The following is a 10,908-nucleotide window of genomic DNA, read 5'->3' on the forward strand; positions in this document are numbered from 1 at the left end:
GACCCAAATACTAAATTTTGTCTTTGTATGACAGTCAGCATATCACAAAATGAATGTTCGTTCACTATTTAAAGAGATTGCAAGGTGGGAAATACTTAGAGGAAAAAATTGAGTAACTGTAGAAATACATTTTGTTTCTCCCATAGCAGACCCCTTCTGTTAATTGTTCTTTAAATGCATTGTGATTCACAGAATTACAGCAGGGTCGAGATGTAAAGGGACTTCTGGAGGTCCTTTGCTCCAACCCCACCTTATCAATCAAGGCCACCTAGATCTGGTTGCCCAGGACCATGAAAAGATGTCTTTTGGGTAGCTCCAAGGAGGGAGACTCCACCGCATCTCTGGTCCTGTAAGACAAATACAAAAAAGTTACATGTTGTCCAGTGTCTGTTATCTAGAATGGTGAGCACTTTGACAGCCCAAACATAAGTGCCACATCAGCAGATAAGAGTTAAGATTACAAGTCTTGTACTCACTAATTCAGACCACCATACAGCAATCTCTGCATCCTGCATTTTTGTATGCCTTTTTAACGAAGATCACAAGGCATTACTGAATCCAGAAGCAAGGACCAAAGCATTGATTTATGTTATTCTGACCTGAACCAACCAAGTAAAAAGCATTTGCAATATCTCAAGTGCCAAGAACAGATTATATGTACAATAATCCTCATTTTTGTGATGGGCTGTGGCGTGAGATGGGGATGCGAGTGTGTAGAGTGCTCTAGACTCCATCAAACATGAAGTGGAGGGGGGTAATGCAAGGAGAGGTTTTGCCATCTGTTTGCAACACAGAAGAGGGGAAATCAAAAGGGATGAAGGACAGATTTTCAACACAGTTCGTCACAGCCCGACAGCTCTTATTTCTCATGTCAGGAGGTGCTGATTGGGGTTGCTTTTGAAATGCAGCCACTGGAGAGGGTGCTAAGCATCCTCTGAAAAGAAAACACAGAACTCTGCTTCATAAGGAGAGTGAACAGAAAATGAGTAAATCTGCACTTAGAAGCGTATGGGAAAGTAGAGCCAAGGAGGGTTTCAGAAAATCCATGTACTCGGGATGTAAAAAAAATCTTAAAAAAACTCCTAACATCAATAGGCCTAACTCCTACGCTAATGAAAATTGAGAGATGTGTAGGAGCACCAGAGTGCTGACGGATGGCTGCTGTGAAGATGCTTCTTACAAGGGTGAATTTCTAGAGGCTGATAAACTTTTGGCTTCTAGTGGCTTTATTAAGATAAAAGAAAAATCAAAGTAAATTATCTTCACTTGCTTATGAGAAAAAGCCTTGACTACTCACCTTTTAATTATTTTCTGAAAAATTAAAAATATCAATGACAAATTAAGGGGAGAACTATAGAATTTCTGAGAATAAAGAAATGTCTCTCCAGGTATATTTTTTTACCTCATATTACAGCGTTCTCTCTTTGCCTTGTTTTGCTGAATATAGTAAAGTGACATGTTAGTGTCAGAGAGAGAGAAAAAACATCTGGTTTTACACATACATTTAAGCATGTTTCTTTTTTGGCATTTCTGTTCTTTGAAATGCAGTTGTCAGCAGAGAACTTCATGTGCTCATGTCGTGGTTTAAGCCCAGCCGGCAACTGGGAACCACGCAGCCGCTCGCTCACTCCCCCCCTTTTCCTTCCTCCCCCCGCTCCCGGAGGGATGGGGAGGAGAATCGAAGGAATGTAACTCCCACGAGTTGAGATAACAGCTCTCCAGTAACTAAGGTATAATACAAACCACTACTGCTACCAATAATAATGATAAGAGGAATAACAAGGGAAAAAGGACACAACCGCTCACCACCCGCCGACCGATACCCAGCCCGACCCGAGCAGCGATCTGGCCTTCCGGGTAACTCCCCCCAGTTTCTATACTGGGCATGACGTGCTGTGGTATGGAATACCCCTTTGGCCAGTTTGGGTCAGGTGTCCTGCCTCTGCTTCCTCCTGGCTTCCCCTCCTCTCTGGCAAAGCATGAGACTGAGAAAGTCCTTGGTCAGAGTAAACATTACTGAGCAACAACTAAAAACATCGGTGTTATCAGCGTTGTTCCCAGACTGAAAGTCAAAAACACAGCACTGCACCAGCTACTAAGAAGGAGACAAAATGACTGCTGTAGCTGAACCCAGGACAGCTCAGTATAACCAGTCTACGTCACAGTAATTTGCTCAAACTGCTCCAGGTTTAATTTAAAACTTCTTTGTCACTCGTATTTTAGGGCAGAACAATGTGTTCAGTTTGAAATGATCCATCTTTAATATGGCCTCTGTAGATACCATTAGATAAATTCATATTTTCTAGAGCAGTGTTTTATTGAAGCTGGAGATTGACCTTTTTTCCACAGTCTATGTCATACATATTTTTCAACGTATATTTTTCAGTATTAATAATGGATTCAGATATATTTAGATATTTATTCCAGTTATACCGAAGTTAAATATAAAGCCAGTATTTCCCCAGTCAAAGGAGTTAGAAGTGAATACTGGTACGTCAACCATTCCTTAAGCAGTATGTTCTAGTCTCCAAAACTTACCTGGGCAACGAAAACACTTTTTTATTAAGTTAGAAATACATGCTTTGCCTTTCTTGCACCAGGACTCTTCTTTTTTCTGTATCTGTCTTCATGCCCTGTAGCTTTATAGTGGGGTATTTCCTGTTCTGAAGTTACTAAAAAAATTATTAAAAACACATACTACACTAAAGCAATGTGTCTTCCTGCATGAGACTCCTCTAATGCCACATCATTCATTTTAGCTGCCATCTGTTCATTTGAATTCTCCTTTTGGCACATTATACAATTTGTGGATCAAATTTTCTGTGATGAAGATGGTGTTGCATGAAAATTCTCTTAGTAAAGCAGTATGCTGGCCCTCAGTCATGCTGAAAAGAGTACTATAAACTTGGATTTAAAAAAAAATAAATAAACATTCTTCTGCAGGGAGCAAGGAAGGTGTTCGAACCGAGAATTGTATGCCGCTGGTCTTATGCATTTTTGCTTAAAAGTTTGCAGAGTATTTTCTATGAAGCAGTGACTATTGAATACTTTTCATTTTGTCTTCATGCAATCTAAAGATTTTTCATATGATGTTAAAACTGTTGCCTGTTTATTGGTTTATACAGCTCATTTCCCATAAAGGTTAGCAGAACATCTTTGCAACTGGCATATTAGAATATTTGCCAAAACCCACAAAGGATTTGGGAAACCTGCAGGATACATATTTATATTTGAAATTTTAGGGTTTGAAAGTTGTTGGATTTTCCTGTGTGTTTATTGAACTTCCTACTATGTATTTCAGTAAGGCAAGCTGTCAATCTGGGTGTAGTTTGCTGGCAGCAGACTGGCTGAGACCCCGAACGTTAGTCTGGGGTAAGAAAATGGCACAATTTTCTGGTGTTTCAGAAAATTAATTCATTGAGGTTGGTATCTGCTATTACTGGACCATGTAGAGCTGGGGTTTATTTGTCTTAGTTGCTGTTTTCTGTTCTGTTTTGAGCAGTTTTTGTTGTCTTTTGAATCTTTCCTCATTCTGTTGGATGTTGGATATTGGATATTGTTAAGAAGCATGGTAGTAATTCTAGCTTCTTATTTCTGGCAGAAAATTTGGTGAAGCTCAGACCCTGTTCACCCTTATCTCAGTCCCACTTTGTTTCAGCCTGAATTTTTGTACCTTAGAGAAATCCTTGCTCTCTCCTCCCTTGCCTGGAGAGCAAGTACCAGGATTTTCCCAGCTTTGAGCAAACTGTTTCTCAAAAGCAGGTCAAACTACTCACACAGCCTCCAGCATCTGCGGGTTGAGATGAAACATTTTCAGCCAATAATACAAAGGAATAGTGTACCTGGAATGGCACTCAGGTACCTTTATCTTCTCCTGGATGAAGTACTGGGTGCACATCTGCAGTGGGAGAGCTAATCCAGCCTCCTGTACAATGTCAAAACCAGACTCAAACACAATGAGCATCTGAGAGGGTTTTTAGTGTGGGTTGTGTTTGGCTTTTTTTTTTTTTTTGGCTCCATGAGGAAGAATATCCATAAAATAAACGCTATTATCATTGTTACTTTGCAGTGTAATATATGATGTTATTTTAAAATTCTTCATTCACATAGGAGTAGCTGCTCAAATTTCCCTTGAAACACACAAAACAAAGCTTCAGGAAAGTGACTGAAATATGAAAATATTAAATTGGCTTGGAAGGTGAAACTTTCTGGATGTAACAATGGGGATATCCTGGATAGATTTTTGCATCCATAAGTGTAACAGACACTAGTAGGTGCCCACTTAACCATAACTGTACTTTGTAGCATTTTTTACTATTTAATTTTAAGGTTCTGCATTTGGGTGTTGGAGAATGCTCTTTGAAATTTGAAGCAAAGACTACTGTACACTGAATTATGGTCTTAGTCACTTAGCTTTTTGAGTACACTTGGTTTGCTACAAAAAAGTGCTAGGATATTTTCTGATTACATTTTCTGCTCTTTTGGAACACGCACGTCTTCTCAAAACTGCTTATGGCAGCATGTGTGCACGTGCAAGTAAAACTGTGTGGTATATCAAGTCATGACAGACTACTCCTGGTTTCAGAATTACAGCTTTAAAGTACTGTTATGCCTTTGGTAGCACTTGAAACCTTGGCAAAAGCTGCAGCAGACTAAGAACTGAATAATTAGTTTTAAAACATTCTTTTTACACTGTTTTTCTTAAGAAGAACATCCTGCCTGCCAAATACTAAGCTCGATGGGCACTCCAGTGACTGCCTTATTCTAGAGCGTTGTAAATATGAAGGCACTAACCACAAAAGTAGTTATCTAATCTTGTCTTTTGCAAAATGTGTAATTTCACCTAAATAAATCTTTTATTTCATATTTAAACATGTTGTCATTCAGCATCAGCCCTTATGCTTAGGAAAAAAACAAACAAACAAACAAACAAAAGGAAGACTAGTGAGACAGAACTAAATTAATTAGCCACATTTATTGGCATTTCTAACACTGTCATTTTAAGACACTGGCATTCTGGATTTCAGTAATACCTGAAATTTTGCTCTGATACCAACTTCTGGTTAGAATTTTTTTTTCTTGAAATAAGGGAAGAAAAAGCAAATTTTTTTATAAGCTTTACGTTCTTAAGTGGATATAAACCTATTAAGAGTGGCACAGGCTATTTCTAGGGTTTCTTAATTAATGACTTTGTTTTCCGTTTAACATCTGTCATCCAAGCAGATTTTTATCAGTGCATAGTGAGTTGTCTCTGACATGCGCTAATGAGTTGCTTGGTGTCTTCCTTCTTGTTTTGTTTTTGGTGGGCTTTTAATTTATTTTTTCAAGACTGGCTGCAGACACAACATAGCAGAGGCTAGGAGAAGGCAATGCTATTCCCAGGGGCCTGTAAATAGTGTAAATGGTGGTATAAATGGGCCTGTAAGTGTGCTGGTATCCCAGTACTACAGTTACAATTAAACACACTAACAGAACAAACCTGACCTCACTGTAGAACTGCAAGATAAAAACCTCTAACTCACACTGATATATGCATCTTTGACCAACTGGCATAAAAGGTGCATTTTCCAGATTCATCGGACTCATGCATATTGAAAACAACCTGTTTTTCTTAGGATTTGTTCCTTCTTTTTATAGCTAGAGACAACAATAATTTTTATCAGTTCTTGCAGCCAGTTGAGTTGCTCGTTAGTTTCAAGGAGTTGGTAACACAGAGTTAATCATCTGAGCTGTGGCTTGGAGGTGACTTTAGCACATTTAACCTGACAGAGTGAGACAGGGCAAGGTTGAATGCAAGGGGGTCTTTGGTAGAAACAAGGTTTGATTCAGCCCTCTGCTTGGTGATGGGTTGCCTCATCAATCATGTCAATACTGCCCAAAGGGCCATGCTGAGAACCAAAGATTGAGAGAGTTTATTAAAAAATAAACTGAATTCTGTCCAATCGGTAGCAGGTGAAAAGACAGAGTTCCTAAGCACGTATTTTCAATTAAAGATCTATAGCATTAAAATCACATTCTTAATGACTGATGCTGAGTTTTTGAAAGTCGGTCTTTGTGGCATGCAGATCCTCTGAGATCCTGAAGTTTGATGCTGAGCAGAATTTAATTTATTTTTGATGTTGTATTCAGAAAAATCTTATGTGCTCTTGGATCCTACTATTCACAAGTGGTTCATTTGGATGATTTTATAGAGCTCTTGCATAGCCTTTTCATTAGAGATAATGCCATTTATTTGTTTATTCTTTATAAAAGAGTCTTTTGCCTGAATGTTAAGGAAAATGTATCTCACATTTATATAAAAGTAACACATGCCTTAATATAAACATAAAACTAATGTTTCACTGAATCTGCCTCCCTCAAGTTACCTATGCTTCAAAGGTCCAGTTTTTCACAGACCTTTTAAGGCTTCTACCATTGTAACAGAAATGATCAGAAGTCTGGCATAGGTATTCATATACTATCCAAGCATTGCCTTCTTTCATTATCTCTTTTAAGCTAATATGTTGTGCAGTATGCATCCTGGAATATGCTTTCCAAAACTGCCCATGTCTTGGGCTTTTTCGCCTCTAATGTCACACAGCATTGTTCACCTCCAAGGAAAACATGATTAAGTTTTCCCAAGTGAATATCAGATTTTTCTCTAAGAAGATAAAAACTAATGTTTGTGCTGCCATATGTCTTTTATATTTTGTCAATGATGCATTAAAAGGGGTAGAAAAATGTTCTTGAAAATGCTTTAAAGCTGCAGAGTAGTTTACAGTTTAAGGTCATGCAGTGCTGTTATCAGATCATGACTTGGGGATGTTTGTGACTGTTTGGGAGGCTTTTTCGTCAAATACCTGGCTCCTCTGTGCAAGTTTCACCACTCCGGAGTCAGAATGAGAAAGTCAGGCTGATGGTAAACCGCCAGTCAGTGTAGTGAGTCACCAGCTCATGCTAGCTCAGTTTACAAAGGCAATTCCAGTTTATACCCTCTTGACCCCTCTGAAATAAGTGAAGAGTACATTATAGGTAATTGCTATGGAGATGAGTCACTGTATAAAGAGCTTTTTAATATAACTTCAAGTTTTAAAGCAGTGCTGATGGAGAAAAAATGTGTACGGAATTTTTGGTGTGCATTTACTTAATGAGTGGTAAACAGAGTGCTGACATTGCATTTGAGCCAGTATGATAAAGCAAAAATAGTTTATACTTTGTGTATTCAGTTGCTTAGGGAAGGCTTTATTTTTAAACATGGTTTATCAAGCTGTGGTGAATGAAGAAAGACTTCGTACATATAGCAAGAGATTAAGTTAATTTGTTTTTTTTTTTTAAAGTTTGCATAAAGTACAAAAAAATTCATAATTGCATTTTCATACTTATTTTTAATATGAATCTTTAATTTCTGTCCAAGGATAAGAAATGCAGTATGGACAAGTAGAACTAGGTCTTCTACATTTTACAAAAGCAGTTCTCACTAACTCTAACTCAGACAAAAAATGAACGTAGTCTATTCCTGAAAAAGCCTAAATCAGCAATCAAATAGTCAAAATTAATTAGAGAAACATAAAACTAACATTATTGACATAGCTGTCTTGCAACTTGAATGATCCATTTCAGCTGAGCTTCAGCTATCCCGTTTTATTTAGATGTGTACCTAAGTGCAGAGAGGTCCCACTGGAACAACCATCAGAGCGATAACATGATCCAGTTGTAAATTGCTAATGCTGGTACTCATTCCAATAATTAAGTCTAAGGTTATTATTCAAATTGCAGTCAGAAAAAAAAATTGTTCCTGGAATGAATATTCTTTGTATAATTGGACAATTTTGGTAAACCAATCTCAATGTACAGTCAGTAGAACTTTTAATTACCTGTTGCCCAAGCAGTAAGCAGCATTTGAGCTTGGCAGTTGATAGAGATTTTGGATATTTGTAAAATTTAATAATGACTCTTCCAACTAACTTTTGTGTTCTGTTCTGTTCTGTTGGTGTGTTCTGTCTCTGCTACTGGTGCTTTGAGAAACTACAACATGCTTGATTGACTTTGTTTCTCATTTGTTTACTTCTGATTCCATTCTTACGATTTAAATACTCAGTTTCTTTTTTTGAGGAATTAGCTGTCATGTTGTTATTCAACTAATGATGGATCTGATCAGTTAGATTTAAAAATAATAGGGTGTTATTTTCCCTTCTTTCCTTCATTGTCTTGAAATTCTTTACTGTTGCAAACACATTTTATTTAAATCTGGTAATTATACAGTAAAAGAACATGTTATTGTAAACTTTAAAAGTTTGATGTGATCTCTACCTCAAAACTGATCAATCTAGGTTCAAAACACACATGTTGACACTGAATGAGGAGTTACAAAAGGGAAGGGTTAGCCTGTTAAGTACCTTGTTTAGACCATTTTAGATAATTCATTTCATAATGTGCTTTCTTAAGTGTTTATCTGAACACTAAGTTATATAAATAAAAATCACCTATTTGCCTCAGGAAACTTTAGTTAGAGATAAAATGTTTGGCTGATACTTCAAACAGTAATTCATTGTTTTCTATTGATTGGTTCTGACAGTCCCCAAAAGGACACCATACTACTCTGCAATTAGAAATAACTGATTTGTCCAGTGTTGTCACATACAGTTACATATAGAATATTGTACTGAATTAATCCAGGTTTATACTTGGTCTCAAATGCAGTGGGTGTCTGACAAACTTTCACTAAAAAGAGGAAAGACCATCCTTTTGCTTCCCTAGTTTCTCCCAGCATAATGAATGGAGTGATAGTTAAGGCAAAGAAGTCAACTGAGCAAGCACTGATCTTTGAGAAAATGTTTGAAATCTTTATCCATGCCAAGTGCAAGCTCTGAAGCCATCAGGGTGGACCAATGTTTGCCAGGGCTGTTAGGTCTGTTGTTTGTGTGGAACTGATTCTGCAAGAAATCGAACAGGAGCTTCAGTTTCAGCTGGCAGAAGAGACTCCTTAAAGAGAAAAAATAAAAGTATGGATACCTGTATTTAATGTCTTAAGAGGGTCTCTACATCACATTTATGGAGAGTCCTCTAAGACTTCTATATGCTTTCACAGTATCCAGGTGAGAAACACTTTATAGCTGCATTTTTTGTCATTGGAAACTTTGCAAGACTGCGAGAAGACCATTTTTATGATGCATGTGTATATAAAACATACTGACTACAAGTAAAAGGTAAAGCACTGATGTACCTTTAAAATACAGTTTTACTGTGAATATATCTGTTTCTTTCTTCTGAATGTACAGATAATAGACAGTCTACAGTGAGAGGTGCTTTCTGATGGTAATTAAAAGCAATTTAATGGTTATCTGTCACCAAAAGAGAAAGATTGTAGGATAAAGATCTTTACTGCTTTCCTCAGACAATAAATATCTGCAATAGAGAGTCCAATGGGCAACTGCCTACACCCCAGTCCTACCCAAAACCAAACCCCCAAACTGCGTTTTTCTCCTTAACTACTTTATTTCAGGATCATTAATTCATTACTGCCAGCACCAAGCTGGGAAGAAACTGAAGGAAACAGAAGAGGTGGAGGCAGAGGGAGGGGAAAGGTGTGGACTGTGCCTCTCAGTAATTGCTAGTCAGCAGCTGGCTTAGCTGTGTCATCAGACAGCAGCCTTCATTAGTTAACCAAATAACTGGGTCCAGCATTCGAATTTTTAGAAGGCTTTACCTTCAGAACAGCTCCTCTGTACTATTGTAACAGATAGTTCTGGCTGTGAATTTGACTGCAGAGAAGTTGTCTGAAACTCCTCTGTTGATCATTGTTATTGTAGTATTGGCCCTATCCTACTAGTTAAATTAGAGGGGAAGGTTAGGAATGTAACATTGTAAACGTAAGTGAAGATCCTAACTCATTTTAGCTCAATTATCCTGTAAGATGGAGCATCTGTTACTCAAGTTCATCAAATTATGTAAAGTTTTTCATGATGTCTTATTGCTTGTCTCTTAAGGAAATGTAAATAACAATGACTGTAGATTTCTTCATCTGTATTTCTCTCTCTCTCCTTTCACTTCCCTTCCCTTTTCCTATCCCAACCTTCACCCTGTCCCCACTGCCTTTTTGCACAGCCTCCATTGAAGAGGAACCAACTTCAGCAGGTAAGAATAACTTACAATTACATCTGCATCATGGTAATAGTTTCTTGAGAACTACACTTTTTAAAGATCATTTTAGCCAGGTTTATTTTGCCTATAACACACACAAAATAGGCATATCAATGATGGGTTCTTTTCTCTTCTGTCTGCTTGTCTTCTTATTGTCTTTTCTTCCCTCAATTTGGAGTCAGTAGGAAATATAGTAGTATTCCACTAGTAGGTAAAAAATCTTCTTTGCTACATGTTCCATCCTTTTTGCTTCTTGCTTCATTAAGCTGGTGCACTAGGGTTCACACAACAAACCAGGACAAAAGCAATCATGAGTTCAAAAAAATGTGTTTGACCCCCAGAACTAGCATCCGTAAAGACAGTGCAACCTCAGAACAGTGAAGGAAAAGGAGGACAGTTGGGGGCAGAAGCATCCTGCTCAAAGAAAACATGTTACAAATTATGGTCTGGGTATCTGTTCAGTGAACTTTTATTTCCATTGACAGGCTGCCAAGTAGTGAGAATGGTTAGCAAAAATCAGTTTCAGAGCTTCCCAGGAGACACAAACATGCAGTGTTTATTCTATTGCAAAGATTAACTATTTCTAATTAATTGTCAATTCATTAGCTTGGGAGTATTTAAGAAAAAAAAGACAATGTGCCAAAGAAGTATGGCACTAAACTGCTTAACTATTTGAAATGGCACTGAGTTGTATAAACTCAGTGAGCTAAAACAGCAAATAAATAGGGAGTCGCTTATAGTGGCTTGTTAAAAGAAGTAAAGGGCTCCAGAGGACCAGAGGAGAAAAGG

The 10,908-nt window shown here is 37.6% G+C and overlaps 1 long non-coding RNA gene across 1 annotated transcript in view; it reads left to right on the forward strand.

The window, feature by feature from the left end:
- Positions 1 to 10,908, forward strand: part of LOC104410310 — a 68,895-nt gene that overhangs the window by 13,936 nt on the left and 44,051 nt on the right. Inside the window, exon 2 of the long non-coding RNA XR_719945.1 lies at positions 10,084 to 10,113. This is a non-coding gene — a long non-coding RNA (uncharacterized LOC104410310). The remainder of the gene's footprint in view (positions 1 to 10,083; positions 10,114 to 10,908) is intronic.

The sequence above is a fragment of the Nestor notabilis genome, unplaced genomic scaffold (genome assembly GCF_000696875.1).
Source record: "Nestor notabilis isolate BGI_N333 unplaced genomic scaffold, ASM69687v1 scaffold5978, whole genome shotgun sequence".
NCBI lineage: Eukaryota > Metazoa > Chordata > Aves > Psittaciformes > Psittacidae > Nestor > Nestor notabilis.